Source organism: Tamandua tetradactyla, chromosome 2 (genome assembly GCF_023851605.1).
Source record: "Tamandua tetradactyla isolate mTamTet1 chromosome 2, mTamTet1.pri, whole genome shotgun sequence".
Lineage (NCBI taxonomy): Eukaryota > Metazoa > Chordata > Mammalia > Pilosa > Myrmecophagidae > Tamandua > Tamandua tetradactyla.
In genome coordinates, this window is record NC_135328.1 from 74,450,243 (window position 1) to 74,471,019 (window position 20,777).

At 40.5% G+C, this 20,777-nt stretch overlaps 1 protein-coding gene and 1 long non-coding RNA gene across 2 annotated transcripts in view; both read right to left on the minus strand.

Moving 5' to 3' along the window:
- Positions 1-20,777, minus strand: part of LOC143656430 (uncharacterized) — an 88,215-nt gene that overhangs the window by 32,755 nt on the left and 34,683 nt on the right. The window lies entirely within an intron of this gene.
- Positions 2,465-20,777, minus strand: part of LOC143673480 (uncharacterized) — a 29,280-nt gene continuing 10,967 nt past the window's right edge. The window contains exons 2-3 of the long non-coding RNA XR_013170390.1: positions 13,008-13,075; positions 2,465-3,287 (exon numbers count right to left, since the gene is read on the minus strand). This is a non-coding gene — a long non-coding RNA (uncharacterized LOC143673480). The remainder of the gene's footprint in view (positions 3,288-13,007; positions 13,076-20,777) is intronic.

Sequence of the window (20,777 nt, forward strand, 5' to 3'; positions counted from 1 at the left end):
TGGAGGCCGTTTCCAGTGAAGATTTTAAAGTTTTACACCATGTGTGAAAATTTCCCAAGGTCACAGCTCTGAAGGACAAGTCTCATTTGGATTTAGACAATTGTGGTGTGTTTGCTTTAAAAAACTGATTATTAAATAGTTACAGCTCATAAAGTTTCTGGTCATAAAATGCCTCGCTGTATGTTGGAGGTAAACCACACTTACGTAAATAATGGTATCAGGGTCTAATTCAGCCTTGACCACGCCTGACCCTGAAGTAGCTGGGCTCCACATTGCGCCCAAGTAGCAGCCGGGACCACTTCTATTTCCACAATAACAAAAGGCTGTTTCTAGCTTAACTAGAAAATAAAAGGGGAATTTACTTTCAAAAGAATATTGTTAAAAGATGGAAAAATTCTAAAACATAAAAATCACTTTAAAGATAGAAGTAAGAAGAATATTTGGGAACTTTTGTGTTTGTTATAAAAAGCTTTTAAATTAGAGAAAAGAGTCACAGGAGGAAAGAGACAAAACCCTATCTTGATTCTACATCTGCGGCTTGGCAGGATGGTCACGCCCCACTGCTCCATCTCCAGCAGCCCTGCCTTGCACAATTCCTTTCCAACTATTCTAACTGTCTTCTTTGTCACTTTCCAGTCATACTCCCCAAATTTGCTGTTTGCTATTTTAGAACCTCCTAATATCTGACAGTTTGGTAGCATGCACCTACTACCTCAAAGTTTGTTTACCCATCCCCTTCTCAATCCTTGAAAATGCGGTTTCTTGGGAAATAGACTAGGTTTTGAAGTCAGACAGAGATAGATTCAAAACTTGGCTTTTAGTTGTGACCTGAGAAAATATAATTAACCTTCCTAAGATTATCCAAATTGAAAGAAGATTATTGAGACTTTTCTAAATTATTTAAATAACAAATGTCCACAAAATAGCTGAAAAATGATTATACAAGGCAAATGTTTATCAGTTCAGTATGTTTTTTTTAAATGTGCATGATACATATATAAGTTTTGTGAAATGGGAACATGGTACAATATTTATTGGTCTACATTTTACTTAGTTTCCCTTGACAACATTTCCAGCAAGTAGTTACCCAGCCTCTGCTTGCACATGTACAGAGACCAAGAACCACATGACTGAAAAAGGACTCATTTCCGTCGTCGTCATTGTTGTTATATTGTCCTTGTGGTTGGCTTTGGAAGGCTCATCTCCATTTTTGTTTTAGATCTTCCTACCTCTAAATTGCATCCATTTGTCCTATTTCTGTCCTCTAGAAAAACACAGATAAATCTAATCCCTTTGCCACATGACAACCCTTAAAATGTTAGAAGTAAATATTCACATCTTTCGAAATCTTTTCTAGCTAAGCTAAGACAGCCTCAGTTCTCTTCATTTTTGTCTTTTTATCCATTTCTCATCCGCCATTACGTCCCGGCTCTCAGCCATCCTAGCAGCAGCTCTTCGACCTCTCCTGCCTCTCAGGGCCTTTCTCAGCCTCATCCCTCCCTGAACCTCTGTCTCCTCAGTGCACATCATTTCTCGTCCTCATATTTCACTGTGCTTTATTCTGTCTTCATTTCTCCCTTCAGCCAGACTGTAAAAGACAGGTGTTCTAGTTTGCTAGCTGCCGGAATGCAACACACCAGAGACGGATTGGCTTTTAATAAAAGGGGATTTATTTTGTTGGTTCTTCAGAGGAAAGGCAGCTAACTTTCCACTGAGGTTCTTTCTTATGTGGAAGACACAGGATGGTCTCTGCTGGTCTTCTCTCCAGGCCCCTGGGTTCCAACAACTTTCCCCGGGGTGACTTCTTTCTGCATCTCCAAAGGCCTGGGCTGAGCTGCTAGTGCTGAGATGAGGAATGCCGAGCTGCTAGCAGTGCTACATTGCAATCTCTCATTTAAGCACCAGCCAATTAAGTCAAACATCACTCATTGCAGCAGACACGCCTCCTAGCTGACTGCAGATGTAATTGGCAACAGATGAGGTTCACGTACGGTTGGCTTATGTCCGCAGCAACAAGACTAGGTATGCTCACCTGGCCAAGTTGACAACTGAATCTAACTAACACAACAGGTATATTTCTGTTGAACATGCTCTACCCACCTACTTTTCATTTCTGCCATCATCGAGACCATCAGAGAGTATCTCAGAGCTATTCTAAGTTAGTTTGGTTGACTTTCACAGCCCTTCCCTCGATTTATGTGAATACATTTTTCTTTCAATCTTCCAAACTTTCTCAAGGGCTTACTAAGAAATAAATCAAGATGCGTTACGAAGTGATAAAAAGCTTCATAACTTAAAAGAGAATTCTATTCACTATGTGAGCCCACTTTTATTTTTTAAATGTGTAGATGTATAGCATAGTTTTAAAAATCATTACTCTGGAATCAGATTGCCTAGAATCAAATCCCACACACATGAGTGCTGTGCAACCTCTATTGCTTCATCTGTGAGATCCTCTATGTCTTTACCTGTGAGATGGGGATAATCGCAGCCACCTCCTAAGGTTGTTATGAGGATGCAAGAGTTGCCATCAGTGCACATACAGCACCTGCATCAGAGCCTGGCACTTGACAAGCACCTCACTTACTGCTGTTGTGATGACAGTGACAACAGCGATGATGACAGGGATGACGGCAACGTAGGGAAAAGGACCAGAAAAGACAGCTATTGCTGGATAATTCTTTTTCTTCTTCCTATTGATCCATGCCTATGTTTTTTTTTTTACAGTGATCCTTTAATATTTTTGGAATTAAAACATGTATATATATTTATGGTAATATTTTTTAAGGAGAGAGTTGAGAGGTAGAGATTCCCATCCTGGCTCTGTAATTAACCTGGTCTATGTGCTTGGACAAATCACTTTTCATCTTTCTTAAGGGCCTCAATTTCCTAACCTGTAAAATAAGAAGGAAAAGTAAGGGGTAAGTGCTGACAATAGTAACAGGAATGTCTCATAATCGTAGAGGCCTTGACATTTTCCAAAGCACTTCCATATGCAGCAGCTCGTTGGGAAACACTCCATGGGTGTCAGTGATGTTCATTCATTTCTACAGCATGACAGAGAACAAACCCATCAGATGGGTGGTCATTGTTTCATATCATATATATTGGCAGTGAATACGTTCGTGACATATCTTTCCTCCTTGTTCTTCCTCATTTCTTTTCCATCAACAAGCTTCTCTGAGTCCCTGATTTGATGGGGTAAAGCTCTTAGGATGTGTGAGGGTGAAGTCAGCATAATATACTTTACTCACAAGTCTTGAGTCAGTCAACTGGAACTCACATGCCTGTTTAAAAGAAGGAGAATAAAAGTATAGGAGTAACGAAGCCTTGGTCTTGAAATCCAGGAGATTTCACGGTGTTTGACCAACTCAATTAAATTGGAATACTTGACTTCAAATAATTACATTTTGAGATGCATCTACATCATCTTCATTTTCATCTTAATGGGCACTTACTAGATGCCAGGCAAAATACAATATGTATTTTTGCACTTGGGCCCCACAATAATACTGTGAGGTAGGCATGATTATTATACCCATATTTAAGGAGGAAACAAAGGCACACAAATTTTGTAAAACTTCCCAAAAGTGACAGAACAAGAAAATGGTGGCATCAGGTTTTGTAACTCAGCAGCCTGACTCCAACATCCACGGTTTCTAAAAGCAATTTTCCAATTGCCTCTGGAAAACAGTCAGATATGCAGGTGTGTGGCTCTAAACCAGGAGTATAGTTAAATATTTTCACAAAATTTCCCACTCCATTTAAACAACCATTTACTAAGCAGGTGCTAAGATGGAAATAGGCACAGAGATTTCTGCATGCTGAGATACCCAAAGTGTTGGAACTGTGATGTGAATTCCAGGGTCACATGCCTGCTGGATCACAGGCCACACCTGAGTTGCTATTTCACTGAGGATTTTTTGTATGGTTAGAGCTACCTTATGGTGAATATTTTTAAGGCATTAAATTTTATCCTTACTATGACTTGTACTCCAAGTCTCCAGCTATGAGATACATAGCTATGAGAAAGGAAAAGTAAGGAGGAAACTGTCAGCCTGTGGAATGCCTTGTCACTGACTTGTTTCAGAGCCCAGAGTTCACTAAACCTCCCCCTCCTTTTAACTCCTATTCCTCCCAGAAAGCTCCTCTTCCCAAATCCAAGGACTGATAAGGAACGAGGACAACTCAGCAGGTGCCTTGTTGTCTCAAGTGGCTTATTGGCATCGCTGAGATTTTTCAGACTGGGTGACACCCACGCACCTGGTTATGCCTTCAATAGGAATAATCTCCTTCGGGTACTTTCTCCCTGTTGAGAGGAAGTTGGGTAGGATGAGGAACATGCCATATTATGGATCAGTCTCTCTCCATTTTCAATTTTAGTGTAGCTTCGCTTATGTTATACAAGGGGTAACCCCATTAGAGGAGGGATTGAAGGTAACTACGTGGTACCACTAAAAAGCAAAGAAGGGAGAATGACAAGCTTGCTAGGAGAGCTCACCCAGGGCAATTCCCCCTCTGTTACAAATGTCTATCGAGGAGGCATATGATGACCTGAAGACAGCGCAGCCCTAGGAGTCAGGAATACCACTCAGCCTATAGACCTGGACATGCTTCTTTCCCTGTTGAGGCGCCTATTGCTTCACTGTCAAAAGGATAAAACCTCACCAGATGGTCAGGAGGAGTTGATGAGATCTCGTGCAGCCATACTTGCTCTGAGTCAACTCTAGAGGCCTATGTCAGATGCTGGTTGTGAGGGTTTATTTATTTATTTTTTTATTTTGCAGATCTGGCCTTGCCTCTCATTCTAGACAGGATCTAGTTCTCAATTCTGGAATTTCTTACCATGCCCATGAGAGGTGATTATCTCGTATTCCCTTTGGTGTGACCCCAGTCAGCTTTGCTAATAAACATCCCTTCCTGTTTCTCCGTCGTGAGAAAGGTGGAGGGAAGTGAGGTCTGGGAGAGCGGCAAGGGCCTCTCTGAGTGAGGACCGGGGCAGGGACAGGAGGTCGCTCAAGCTGAGTCAGTCCTGTTTTTTTTCCTGTTAAATGATTCATTTGCTGAGGCAAATCAGTCCGAGATGTGGCAAATCTTCTCTGCCTCTCCCATGAGCTTCCAAATTAATTGGTGCTTTTTGATTTTTATCATTCTGCTTTCACTTCTGTCCCTCTCTCTTCCCCTTCCCCTTCTCCTTCGAAAGTATAATTTCAGAATTTTCCATTTGAAGTTGGGTCCTCTCTACCTGTCATTTAAATACCTTGGGGAAGAAGCGTCACCACGTCAAAGAAAAACGATGCTGCCACACATGACTTCAAATCCATTTAAAGGGTGAGAGAGGCCACATCTAAGCAAAAAATATGTTCTCTGGAAGTAACTTTCAGGCATAACAATAGGTAGGCTAAGCTTCTCTGCTACATAAATAAGCTACACAAGAGCAAGCCTCAAGTGTCATTTAAAATGGTTTATTCATATTTCTTATACGTTCCCTGTATGTTTTTGTACTCAGTTAGATTGAATTATAAATAAATAAAATTCCCAGCATATAATATACAATGAAGCCTGAGCTCTCTAGAAATCAAGCTCTAGCTAATGAAAATTTTCTAGGTATCTTAAAAGGATTGTCACTGAAAACACCTGAAACCTTTGTCAACTATTTTGAATGGGAAGTCTCTCTGATCTATATAACGTACATAATATTTTTCTTCAGAATAAAATTTAACCTTTGATTCAATATTTAAAATCATTATTCTTGCATTTTTGTAACATGCAGATCTGAAATCAGGCCAATTTTAATTGAGCTGTTTCTTCCACGTTTTGCTTAATCTTGCATCATCCATAGCCATAACATCCTTTTCAGCCAAGTTAATCAGGAAGAGATGGTTTGACTGTTTGCTTAAATTTGGACGGCTATAACATTCCTCAACTTAAAACTCTCTAGTAAATTCTCACTGTAGTTAGAGTAGTTTCCAAACCCCTTTCTGTGACCTACAGAACTCTAAATTGCCTACATCTGCCTCTCTCCCCTCGTCCACTGTGACCCACTCGCAGGCTTTCTCCCTGCCCTCCAGTGGACCAAGATGTCTCAGAATGTCTCCACTTGCCATTCTTACTTCCTGAAAGAGTCTTCACCCAGATCTTCATCTGGCCACCTCCTTCCCGTCATTTAGGTCTCTGGTCAAATGTCACCTCCTCGGAGAGGCCACCCCATATCCCATACCAAGCAGGCTATAAACCCTTTCCTGCTTTGTTTTCAACCCAGCAGTTATGTCACTATCTGAGTGTTTTGTTTTCTTATTTGCTTATTTGTTTTTATCCACATTCACTTTCTGTCAATTTTGTTAAGCTCCAGGAGAGGAAGGGCTTTATCTGTCTTATTCACTGTGACATCATAGTTTTCAGAACAGCTCCTGGCACATAAAAGACACTCAAAAAAACACCAGCCAAAGGAATGAACCCTGTCTCATCTCCATCTCATCGATCATGGGAGATGAGTTCTGCCTGCCTTTAGTCCTGGGGCACATTGGGCAGTCTAGTCTGAATTATCAAACACAGCGATATCCTCAGAAGTCTGTCAGAACAGTGAGAAGCTGGTTAATGTCCAATGTCATTTGACCCAATTTTGGAATGAGACAAAAGAACTAAGAGAATGTAAAGTCCACATTCATCTCTTGGGCAGTTCTTTTTAAACTTTTCCAACAAGACACAATGAATAGCTGAGAATAGTGAATAATCATGCTTAGTGGAGATCAAGAGTGTAAAGTGGTCCCCAAGGGCAAAATAGCTTGGAAGTTTCCAAATTTATTTTTAGAATCCAGATGAATTTTTCATTCTAATCCATAACATATCTGGGTTTGGTTTAATTTAAAAGACATGTCCCCTAAAAATTGTTGGGGAAAACTTACCTTCCAAGATGTGCCTTTTTTACTAAGGCAAACTACCAAGAATCCCCAAGTTCATGTGGTGAAAGCAGAGAACCTTCTAGAAATGCTTCTGGAGGAGCCTGGAGGGGAGGACAGCTTCTCCCCACCCCACCTCTGGCTGCTCTGCCTCCACCTACCCCCATCCTCATCTTAGGGAAGGAAAGGTCTGGGACAAAGACAACATAAGTAAGAGGTGTGGTCCTCCTCACTAGGAGAAGAGATCCTGGAATTACCAAATAACCTGGGTTTCTCTGGACCTACCTGTTTTATGCCTGTCATCCTGGCATAAGTACTACCTGTACCCCTTTTTCAAATGTGAAATATATGATCATTTTAGGGGACACCTACCCCATTCTCTTCTGCCTCAAAATGACAAGCAGATACCAAGCTAAAGGAGCCATAGTGAGCATGATGTAAATCTCCCAGTCTAACTTCAAACAACCAGGGAAAAGGAGCCCTCACGTTCAACATCGGTTTAGAACAAGTCCAAATCTTGGTTAGTGGTAGTGAAGTTTCCTTTACTAATTTATTTCAGCAGTAATGAGTCTATAATCACCATTGGAGGCTCACTGATGATTGAGTATTCAGGACCCAGGCCATCTTACATACATGACGACATTATTTATAGGGAGAAGACAGGAGAAGAGGCAACCAGGATGCTAAAGGTGAATTAAAACAAAACACTATCAGGGAAATTAGTAAATGACAGTTTAAAATGAAAGAAAGACTCATAAATGGAAAGTATTCAGTCAGAGTTGTAGCATGCATTTGAATAATTAGCCCTTTCCATGATCTAGCATTTGAGAGAGAAGACCCTTATCCTATGAATAGGCCAGAAGCAGCTGGCTGGGGTGGTAATTAGGGTGGCCATTTGGGGAAGTACAATAGATAGACAGTCCCAGCTGCTGCCTGCTGAAATGCATCACGTGTGTTCTGAACCCATGTCTCCTACAGCTGCTTCCAGCCAATGACTGAGCATAGCAGGGCTTACTAACCAGGCCCATTCCTAGACTCCACTGATGGACAACTTCATCTTGTAGACTCCTAATCAGACCTGCTGAAACTTTCTTAGAATTAGAAACTCTTATTTTCCATTTTTTAATATTAGCGTTCATGTAGGCATAATTTTCTCTCTTTAAGAATTGCAATCCTTCCTCCCCTCTCTCCTTCACATGGATCAGTCCTGTATCATGGTTTGACAACCTTCTAGCTTTCTCTGGCTCCCTCTCCATTTTCCCCCACAAACAGGTTCCCCAACAAATCTCTTGCACATCTCATCCCATCTTGGCAACTGCTTCTCAGAGAACCCAAACTATAGTGGTCCATACAGGGATATGTTTGAGGGACAGGAAGAATTAGGCTGTTCAATACATTTAGGGAAAATTTTATCCAAGACCAAGAAGGAGAATAATGGATGGTCTTAAGAAGGACAGGAATAACCAGATACTGAAAAGAACTTTCTGAGAATAACCAGGTGGAGACAGAAGTGATTGTGATGTGGTGAAGGTGAAAGTAATCAAAGGCTGAAGTAATCACTAGTATATCTGATGTGACATTAGGTCAAAAGAACAATTAGAGAATCTGAATAGATTCTACTGTTTTGGGCAATATGTATAGTTTGGTTGATGGACTGAAACTCTTCGAAGAGGACTCTAAATTCAGATCTGGCTTTAGGCGTGTCTTATTTGTAGCTTTTAAGTTTGTAATTACAAGGCTTTACATAATCAGAAAAAGTAGCAAAGTTCTTATTTACATCGATGTTAAACTGATTTAAAATTTTTCAGCCAATAGAGCTGCATTTATTATAAAAGCAGTAATTTTCATTTTTATATTCCATGAAAGTTTTCAAGTCTGTGAAACTTTGTATCCCCAATGAAGTGTAATAACAACTACGTAACTGAACTAAAATTGTTTAATGCATTATTACATTTGAACATAACATCAGCCCTGTGAGGTAAGGCGGCAAATAGCATTAAAACTCACTTCTACCAATGAAGAAACTGAGGCAAAGGGGAGTTAGTTAATACACAGTAAAATCCAGCCCAGAAACCAGGTTGTGGTAGGCAAAATTTCTAGGGCTGACCCACAGGATACCACAATCTATTCCCTGCAAAGTGTGAATGTGATGTGACATCAGTCCCGTGATTATAGTATGGCATAACTAATGTTAAAAGGGGGAGATTTACAGGTGGCAGACCTAATCTAATCACAAGAGCCCTTAAAAAGCAGAGAATTTTCCCTGGCTGGTGGCAAGCATAGAAAAGAAGAGGAAGTCAGACAGAGAGGCAGCAGAAGGGGGAGTCAGAGCATTTCAAAGCAGGAGAAGGATTCATTGGGCCATTGCTGGCTTGAAGATGGGGTGGGGGCATGTAGACAGCATGAAGAGAAAATGAATTCTTCCAACAACCACTGAGGTTGGGAGGCAACCTGACCCCAGATAAGAGCCACAGTCCTAACCATTACCTTGAGTTTGCTCTTGCTAAGCAGAGAACCCAGCTGTGCCTGGATTTGGGACCCACAGAAAAGCTGAGGTAATAAATACATGTTGTTGTTGTTGTTGTTTTAATGCATGTTATTTTAAACCACTAAGTTTGTAGTAATTTGCTACACTGCAGCAGAAAACTAATGCACGGGTGTTCTGATTTCATCACTTGCCATCACACCACACTGATTCATAACTAACACTAATAAAAGTAAACAACAGTAAACTGCAAAGGGCACAGTTCTAACCCTCTAGTTTTGTCGATTTCATTTTTACTAGAATTTTAGCTCTTAAGGGTGACTTATTTTCACTCTGACTTCATTTCCTTTGGGCCCGGAGCCTTTGAGCCTGAACTCACTTTCCAGAAGATAAAACCATATGGGAACACTGTAATTCATGCATGATTCTTTTGTAAACCCACAACTTCCCTAATTAAAAAGGAAAGAGAAGACAGAATTATCATTTTTTCATGTTAAGTGTTCATTTGAAAATGTTTCAGGTAAATTATAAATAAAATAATTGAAGAAAATATAAAATTAAATATGCTGCAATTGTTTGGGAACATTTTTAAATGCTCTTTATACTATGCTGAAACTAGCATGGAGATCGTTTGAACAAGAATAGTGAGGAACTATTATTTTATCTGTCCATTCTACTCTCTTCTGTAAACTATACTCCCCTTCTGGAAATGATCTCCCTCAGTATAAACAAGAGAAAATATTCAAGTTTTATATAATCCCATTATTAGTTTCCCATTACTGTTGTAACAAACTACCATAAAATTGGTGGCATAAAATAACAGAAATTTTAACCTCTCACAGTTCTTAGGGCCAGCAGTTCAAGTATGCCAATTCAACTGATCTGGCCAATTCTTTCTTCTCAATAGCTGCCAGTAAGGACCATCGGAAGCAGTTTGCTTTCAGCTGGCAAGGCCAGCAGCATACATTCACTGTCCTGCCTCAGGGGTATATAAACTCTCCAGCCCTATGCCATAATCTTGTCCACAGGGACCTTGATCATTTCTCCCTTCCACAAGACATCACACTGGTCCATTATTTTGATGATATCACGTTGATTAGACCTAGGGAGCAAGAAGTAGCAACTACTTACTGGTAAGGCATTTACATGTCAGGGGATGGGAGAAAAATCCAACAAAAATACAGGGCCTTCCACCTCAGTGAAATTTCTAGGTATCCAGTGGTATGGGGCATGTCGAGATATCCCTTCTAAGGTGAAGGATAAGCTGTTGCATCTGGCCCCTCCTATGACCAAAAAATAGGCACAATGTCTAGTTGGCCTCTTTGGATTTTGGAGAAAACATATTCCTCATTAGGGTGTGCTACTCCAGCCCATTTACCGAAAGACAGAAAATCTGCTAGTTTTGAGTAAGGAACGGAACAAGAGGAGCTCTACGACAGGTCCAGGCTGCTGTACAAGCTACTCTGCCACTTGGGCCATATGATCCAGCAGATCCAATGGTGCTGGAAGTATCAGTGGCAAATAGGGATGTTGTCTGGAGCCTTTGGTAGGCCCCTATAGGAGAATCACAACACAGACCCTTAGGATTTTGGAGAAAAGCCTTATCATCCACTGCAGATAACTACTCTCCTTTTGAGAAACGGCTTTTAGCCTGCTACTGGGCCTTGGTAGAGACTGAATGCTTAAGCATGGGCCACCAAGTTACCATGAAACCTGAGTTGCCTATGATGAGCTGGGTGTTTTCTGACATACCAAGCCATAAACTTGGGTGTGCACAGCCGCACTCCATCATAAAATGGAAATGGCATATTAGAGATAGGGCTTGAGCGGATCTTGAAGGCACCAGTAAGTTACATGAGGAAGTGGCCCAAATGCCCATGGCACCCACTCCTGCCACATTACCTTCTCTTTCCTGGACCAGAGCTATGGCGTCTTGGGGAGTTAGTTGACTGGGGAACTGAAAACTCGGGCCTGGTTTACAGATGGTTCTGCACAATATGCAGGGACCACCTGAAAGTGGACAGCTGCAGCACTGCAACCCCATTCTGGGATGTCCTTCAAGGACAGTGGTGAGGAAAAATCTTCCCTGTGGGTGGAACTTTGAGCAGTGCACCTGGTTGTTCATTTTGCTTGGAAAGAGAACTGGGCAGAGGTTCATTTCTATAGTGACTCATCAGTTGTTGCTAATGGTTTAGCTGGATGGTCAGGAACTTAGAAAGGTCATTTTTGGAAAATCGGTGGCAAAGAGGTCTGGGGAACAGGTATGTGGATAGAGCTTTCTGAGTGGGCAAGAATATGAAGATATGAAGATAGACATGTTTAGCAACATTGTTTAGCATTTGGTAAGTTTTCAATAAAATACAGGGAGCTTTAATGATGATGTCATGATGTGCAGATGTCTATACCACTTATGAGAAGAAAATACCAAAGAAATATTTAGGTTCTCAGCCATGCCCAAGATTTCTACTCAGTTAAATATTAGGGATACACTGGAAATCCATACTGATGGATATGAGGCATTTAGTTATCTAATATCAGAGAATTTAGGAGAGGACTTTTGAGGGAAAATGATCAGTTAATAACCGCATCTGAGTACAGAAAATAATACACAGTGGATTGAGTATTTACTTTAAGCTTTTCTATCTGGGGTCTATTCACAAAATAATACAATTGCGGAGTTGGCAAAGCACTTTACCCATCATCTCATTCGATTTATTTTACAGCTGAAAAAGCTAAGGCTCAGGGAGGTTAGTTGACTTCTTCAAGGTCAATAGTGAGTTTGTGACAAAGTCAGAACTAAAACACAAGCCAGGATGGAGGCTGCAAAAAGTGCCCTACTATTGGTGTCCACCAGACCACAAGGGAGGAAAGATGAGAGGTGAATGAGAGAGGAAGGGAAAGGGAACGAGATCAAGTATAGAAAATTCAATCTTCAATTCCCTTCAAAGAAGCACAGGATCTGGAACCCCTAGAAGCTTCTTTAGAATATAGGCTTAATAGATCACTTTTTTGGTTAATACCTCCAAATGAACTTCTTTGGGGACAGATTCCTGGAAAGATGACAGAACCAAATAATTCCGAATAGCAGATTACATCTCATACACAATTTCCCAGAACTCTGTCACCTCAGTACTACCCCCACCAGCACCTAATCCACTTGATGGGGATGCAACACAATAATTGCTCTTAATTACTGTGCTCTTGAATAATTTTCATCCCCAGCCAATCACCAATCCAAGGCAGAGTTTACAATCATTCATTCAACAAGTAGCCACAGGAAACCTGATTATAAAGACTTTATACTAGGCACCAAGAATTTGATGAGAAATGGTTAAACAATGCCATTTACCCTGTACCACCAGAGAAGACAGCAATTTATTCACAATAAACCAAGAAGTCTAGTACCTCAACCCCTATATCACAAGGACAATTAAATAAAAACTCATAAAAAAAACTTTGCTCTCCTCAGGACCTTATCAGCTTGAGCCAGCTGATAGGGAAAGTAAGTCTTATGGCTGAACTCTTGAACCAGGAAAGGATCAGTCCAAAGTTTCTGTCAGGTGACGTGACCTGCAAAAGTATTCCCATTCCCCAGCTTATCTTTATGACTGACAAATGATTACCTGTTATTTGCTTTATGTGCTTGGAAAATGTGGTTAAATTGCTGAAGCTGTCCCAAGTAAGGGGTTTCCTTTGGGAAAAAAGAAAATTTAATTAGAGGAAGAAGAGTTTAGATTATCAAACAATGCTCTTTTTTTGGCTGATGGTCAGCAGTTTGGGGGCCTCTTTAATATGTATGGAGCCCTCTGAACAGAAATCAGGTCCTTCTCTAGCGTTTATATTCTAACTTGTTGCCACTCCACAGTGTTTATAGTAGCCCATTGCAAGAAAGTATTACCTCATCACTTATTCACTCACAGACGTTTGCCAATATAATGATTTGTCATAAATGCACAATTAAATGGAATCCATTTGGGGGGCAACTTCTAAATAATAAAATTGCTCTTTTTTTCCCCCTCTTTGTAAACAAAAAAATTGAATTGTAATAGAAACATACTGGGTGATTTCTCTGAAGGAATAATTCAGGGTGCAAAGTTAAGTCTAAATTTCCCTGTTTATTAAGGGAAACTAGGCTTGAGATCCTAAGGCAGAGCTGTGGCCAAACTGCTTGAATATTTGGTAACTATATGCACTGGTGTGGTATAGCTTAAACACTTATAACTTCTGAGCATTTCACAGCAAAAGACATGTATTGAATATAAAGCTATGTGCATAGACAAGTGCTTAAACAATTAGAGTAACTCTCCCTTCTCAACTGATTTATTTTCCAAAACACTGAGTTCAATGAAGCACCTACTATACCTAAATGCAACGGTCAGGGAAAGAAAGCCAGTCAACCAAACACCATCTCTATAGCTTATTGAGAGAAGCAATGATTTATTCAAAATGTAGTATCAGAGTACATCAAAGTTACTTTTGCCGAGATTGATTCTAGAATCAAGAAAACAGAGAAAGAGATGGAGGGAGGGCACAAACAACATACATCTATCAGACAAGATCATGGCAAATTGTTCTAGTCTCAGAAATTATTCCAGTTTTATGAAAAGACATATATTTTCATAGTCAGAAAAACTCAGTTCAGGAGATTGTCTGTCAGTTTCTTTGCTTGTTTTAGTAACTTCCCTAGGGAGAGTCAGTTCGTTTCTCAGAGTTTGCCCCAAAATAGATTGAAGTCAGTTCTTGATCAGAGATCAGGGATGCCTTACCTAATCACACATACTGTTTCTCCATCCTCCTAAGCACATACTGTCCCTTCAAATGAAGTTCATTGTGAAACTAAATGACCCTGTCGAAAAGCACCTGGGACGGAGAGCCTTCTGGCTGTCTGAAAACCAGTTCATATCACCTCTGCCTGGCCCTAGGGGAAGTCTAAGATAAGCAGTCAGTCCACCTCTGTAAGAACTAGCAGATCGCTTGGATGGTGGAGGAAGTTAGGAGAAGAACATGGCCTTAGGTTATCACCCCAAGGTCCTTAATTCAGAAAGAACAAACTTCCAGTAGCTACAATCCATCATTATAATTCCCGGTACAAGGACTTAGGGTGTGGGAAAGGAAGCTCAGCAGGGAATATGAAAGCTAGAACCGCAAGGTAAGAGATCTGAGAACTTCAAGTGGTGAGGGTTTCCAGCATTTCAGACGATTGGGCTTTGTTTGTTTTTAGTCTAGACTGAGAGTGCAAGGACTGAGGAAATATGCTTTAGGCTAGAATACAGCCCGGGGTTGTTTTCTTTCACTGCTTGGAGCCCTGTGTATAATACTCATGCCAGTGGCTACACTCAAAGCTGACTAGTGGCTACAGAAGTTCCCTCTCTTTCCCTCCACCTCCAATCAGTAATCAAGGATGGCCACCACTGCCTCCTTAGGGCCTCCTCCACATCCCCTTGCTGATGTCTTCGACATTACTGAGGCCTTAAAATTTCTCGCCTGGCTTAGAGCAATCATCTTCTAACTGCTCTCCCTGCTACCAGTCCCTGATCCACCTTCCACACTGTTTTCTACGGAGCAAGTTGATCCCTGTTTAAAATTCATTAGTGAATCAACAGTGATGATATGTGGAGACAATTGTGGTCAGAAGGGAAAGTTTAGGGTTTTATGTGTCCCTAGAAGGAAAACCAGAGGATGAAACGTAGGACTGTGTAACATAGTGAACTCTTGTGGGTTAAAATGTTCAAGAATTGATTGTGGTGATGAAAGCACAGCTCTGTGGATATACTAGGAGACGGTGATCGTACACTTTAGATGGACTGTATGGTTTATGACTATATCTCAATAAAACTGCTTTAAAATTCTTTAGTGGGTTATGATAGACCTGGTAAAACAAATATCTTTGTCCAAATCCTATCTATCCTACTTACCAAATTGGGAAAGTTTCTTAATCTCTCTGATTTTCAGTTTCCTCCTCTATAAAACGGGGGAACAATAGTCCTTGCTTCGTAAATTTGTTGTGAAGATTCAGTGAGCTATTCCCTTTCAAAGGCTTAGTTAGTACTGTGCCTTGTTTTCAGTAACTTTTAGCTACTATTATTATTATTACTTCACCAATACAATTATTAGCTACAAAAGCCTTCCCACAACCTAGCCCTTTCTTCCTCTCTAGTTATCTGCCATGCTAGTGGCCCATCAATAATCACAGTTCTTATATGGGAAGTACTTACTTTGTGCCAGTCCTTAAGTTAAGGGATATATATAGATATATATTTATTTATTTATTTATTTTTTTATTTTTTTTTTTTTTGCATAGGCAGGCACTGGGAATTGAACCTGGGTCTCCGGCATGGCAGGTGAGAACCCTGCCTGCTGAGCCACCATGGCTTGCCCTATATTTACTTTTTAACAAGCCATTAAACTCAGTACTAGTATCCTCACACAAATAAGGAAACCGAGTCTCAAAAAGGTTTGGTATCTTTGCCAGAGAAACCCAGCAAGTAAGCAGTGGAGCGCAGAATCAAAACCAAGGTTCATCAAACTTTAAATCCATTTTTTTAAATATATAACCACACTATGCTGCCTTTATCCCACCTTATTTCCAAAAAAGCTGCTGCAACAGTATTTCTGGTCCTACATGCTTTTCCAGAACTTTGCCACTTCTCCATTAAGAAGCAGAATTCATGTCACCTCGCCTTGACTCTGGGCAGGACCTTATGTCTGCCTCAATTGATCGAGTTCATCAGGGTGAGGCTGTGTCTTCCAAGGCCAGGTCAGCCAACCATGAAGCTTCTGTCCAACTCTCTCTTTTGGAACATGCAATTTTGGAGACCTAGGCTTCCATACAAGTTCAGCTATCCTGAATCTGCCATGCTTGACAGCCCATGTGAAGAGAACACATAAGAGTAGGGATGAGTGAGAAGCCCCAGCTGCCCAGCCCCAGCATTTCTCGAGCAGCCCCACTGACACTGCAGGGAAAAAGAGGAGTTATCTCAGCTGAGCCCTGCCCAAATTGCAGATCTGTGAGCGAAATAAATTACTGTGACTGTTTAAGCCACTGGTTTGGGGGTGGTTCGTTATGCAGCCACAGAAAACCAGAACACCACAAAAACCTCTGACACTATTTAATCACTTTCATTTCCCCCTGACAACACACCTTCCGTGGTGTTCACAGGTGGACCTGTCTCTGCCTAAAAGCACCATTAGCCCATGACACCCCACCCTGCACACACACATACACTCATTTGAAGAGTTACTTTGCTTTCAAGAGTCATTGTAAGTGTTGCAATTTCAGTCATCTTTTCTCCAAATCTGAAAGTGGTGGTTAAAGATCCAAGTTTCAAATCAAATGTCTAGGCTTGCATTTTTTGTCTACTGCTTCCCAGACTATGGAATTTAATCTTTCTAGACCACTACTTCTTCCAGAAGGGACTAATAATAAAACCCCCATTATGGCAGCATTATAGGAATTCATTCATGGCTCCTGGCAAAGATTCTGTTACTTAGAGTTCAATACATGTTACTGTTACTAGAGCACTAATTATGTTTCATTTTAATTATCTATTTATTTCTCTATTTCCTCCTCTGTCCTTTTAGTCATTTGAGAACAGGAACAGTACATTCTCAATGCTGACATCTAAGATATGCCATAAATCAATGTTGAATTTTTGTTGAATGAATAAATCAAAGTATGGGCAAGTAAGATCTAGCCTCCCTTCAACTCCATGACCAGCATGTAGGGTAAGAAAGAAGACACAGACCTCTGGTCCACAGGGAGGCTCTCTTTGTGCTGGCTGCATGCGTTTCTCCACATCTGGCCCAATTTTTTCACTTTTTCCTAGTGAAGCTACAGTACTACAGATACTATTAATGAGATACACTCATCCCCCAAACCATGTGGACAGCATTCTCACTTGGCCAAGTAAGAGATTCTCTTGCTTCTGACAATCCAAAGCAGGTAAAAGGATTGAAGGAAAGCCCATGCCAAAATCTCACCTGGTCTCCAGCCACCAACTCCCTTGCCACTTTGAACCATTTTATAGCATGCCATCCAGATGCCTGAGCTTGCCAAGTAAAATCCAGTTAATCTTTTACAATTTCAATCCTATTTATGGACTCCATGATACAGTAATGCCATACGAAGGTGGTGCCATGGAAGTAGCTCTGTGTGGCAGTTTTATTCTGCACTAAGCAAATAATTCACTTCTGGACCCATGCATGATATTTCCCCACTGAGTCCTGCTCAATAGAGAGAAACTGAAAGAAATGACTAAACAGCAATACAATCTTGTCCAGTAAGATGAGAAGAGAAATTCTATACTTCATTTTTACCATAAATTTGTGCATATGAATATTTACACGTAAAATGCACACCATAACAGCAACTGAATTTATGGATAGGCTGGCTAAGTGCCGAAGACTGTCATTGGACATGTCAATGTCATTCCAGCACATCTTGATTTCAATATCCAAAATAAACAAACAAACAAAAAACAATGTACAGGCTAGTGCATCAGTATGCCCGCTTGCCTCAGCATAAAAACAAAAGATTACAATTTTTAAATTTTTTTTACAATATATTTTTTGTTTATCTAATGTTCTTTATTGTGAAAAATAGCATATATGCAAAAAAGTAATGAATTTCCAAGTAGATTTTACAAGTATTTATACAATAGATTTTAAAATTCAGTTTGGGTTACAGTTCCACAATTTTTCATTTTTTCTACTAGCTCCTTCAAGACATTGAAGACCAAAAGAAATATCAATATATTGATTCAGCAGTCATATTTATTTATTAAATCCTATCTTCTATATTATAGTCTTCCTTTTCTTTTTTCTTTTTTATGAAAAATAACATACATACCAAAAAGCAATAAATTTCAAAGTACATTGCTACAATTAGTAGTAGAATAGATTACAGAATTTGGTATGGGTTACAATTCCACAATTTTAGGTTTTTATTTCTAGCTGCTCTATGTACTAGAAACTAAAAGAAATATCAAAATAATGATCCAGAACTCCTACTCATTTGTTAAACCTGAACTTCTCTATATAACTCCGCCATCACCTTTAATCTTTCTCTTACACCTTAAGGATATTTGGCTATGGTCATTCTAACTTTTTCATGTTGGAAAGGGCTGCTGATAATATGGGATAGGGGGATGGAACTAGTTGATGTTCTGGAAAAGCTGACCCCTCCCTCTGCATTTCAGAACTTATCTGGTCCAGGGACATATCTGGAAGTTGTAGGTTTCTGGAAAGTTACTCTAGTGCGTGAAAACTTTGTGGAATCTTATATAATGCCCTGCATATTCTTTAAGATTGTCAGGAATGGCTTTGTTTTGGGTTTGGCAAGTTACAATATCAGCAATGTCTAACTGAAGCTTGCTTAAGAGTGACCTCCAGAGTAGCCACTTGATGTTGTCTGAACTCTCTCAGCCACTGATACTTTATTAGTAACACTTATTTCCCCCCCTTTTAGTCAGGATTGCATTGTTAATCTCACAGTGGCAGGGCCAGAATCATCCTTGGGGGTCATTTCCCACACTGTCAAGGAGACTTTCTTCCCTAGATGTCATGTTCCACATAGTGGGTAGAGCAACGTTTTCACTTGCAGTATCGGGCTTAGAGAGAGAGAGAGACCACATCTGAGCAATGAAAGAGATCTTCTAGAGATGACTCTTAGGCATACATATAGGTAGACTAAGCATCTTCATTACATATAAGCTTCACAAGAGCAACCCTCAAGATCAAGGGCTTGGAATATACAATATTTTTTAAATGAGTAAAATTCATGGGGTTGTTCGTCTACAGTCAAAAATTGCTTTAAAAGAAAATGTGGAGTTTATCTTTTTGTTATTCTTGGTTCTATGTTTCTTATATGGTTTAATCATCTATGGATTCTCTCTTTGGAAAGAGCCCTTTGAAGGCTTCCGAATGCTGAGGTTTAGAAAGATTTCCGAGACCAGGCGCCACCATCTTCTGATCGGGCAGCAGCTCTTGAAATATGTGAGACTTTTGCTGTTGACTCAGCAGAGGGCAGCAGCTTCTCAGCTTGATGTCAGCTTACAAGAATGTCAGGCGCTTCTCTCTGGTAGGTCGCGCACAGCTCCCAGCAGCAGCCCAAAGCTAAGCAAAGTTGTTTCGGTTTGCCTCTGATCAGCCTCCTGGCTGGGCTTCTTGGTGTCCTGGTTACCAGGCTCCAACAAAGAAAATCCTGACCACATCTCAGCAGGGGAACACTAAACTCTGCCAGCTACAAGCGTCTAGGGATACCAATACACTCACCCAATTAAGGTTAAGGGGTATTTGGGGTACTGGGTATATTTTTCTATATAACCCTTTCTGTCACACACACACACACGCACGCAAACAAGTCTCCAGGAGGAAAACACCAATATGTTGAAAGGAATCTATACATAGTCACTACTACAGTTTCTAGATTTTAAAAGGACTGTGTGCGGTCTGTATGTACTCTTGGCTATTGAATCTGCCTCAATTTCTCATTATGTCTGTTCCAGCTGAAGCCCCAGGCATGGGCTGGGACTATCTCAGAGGTCCCTTCTACCCTAACAGTCCATGTTCCTATAAGCTTAGAGATCTGGGAGCTTTCTGAGAGGACTGGCTTTCTGATGCCTGTGAGACTTGGCACAGTTGCCTGCTCCACGGTAGCTAGACCTAGCTCTGTATCCAACTATTCTTATATCCTCCCTAGTTTACATCTCCTTTCCTACTTTCTGCACCATCCTCACATTTAGCAGAGAGTCTTAGAGCTAAGGTTATTAAAATGTTCATATTTGTGGCACTCTAAATAATTCTCATGGTTTTAGGCAAATGAAAGCAGTAAGCAAATGGTTAACAGCATATCCAGTTAAGGTAAGCATGGCCAAGGTCACATAAGCAATTACACCAGTACATTAAAGTCAAGGTGGGATTGATGAATCACAGATACTAAGTCATTCCTAATTCAACTTGGTGAAAGGTGGGTATTCCAGGGTTTACAGCTGTTTGATTCCCTCAGTACAGTAAGATTTCAGGCAAAATTGCTACCTACTAGCTTAACCCCATTTTTGTTTGCTGGATGACACCAGCTCCGACTACCCAATCTGCTGGAGGCATAGCCATGTCCTACCCAGAATCTGAGAACGTGACCTTACTTGGAGAAAAGGTTTTTGAATATATAATTAAGTTAAGGATCTCGAGATGAAGTCATCCCAGATTACCCAGGTGGGCCTTAAACCCAATGATAAGTGTCCTCATAAGAGGCACAAGGAGGAGAGACATAGAGAAAAGAAAAGGAGGCCATATGAAGACACAGGCAGTTTGGAGCGATATGGCCACAAGCCAAGAAATGCCTGGAGATACCAGAAGCTGGAAGAAGCAAGAAATAGAATCTCTCCTAGAGCTTC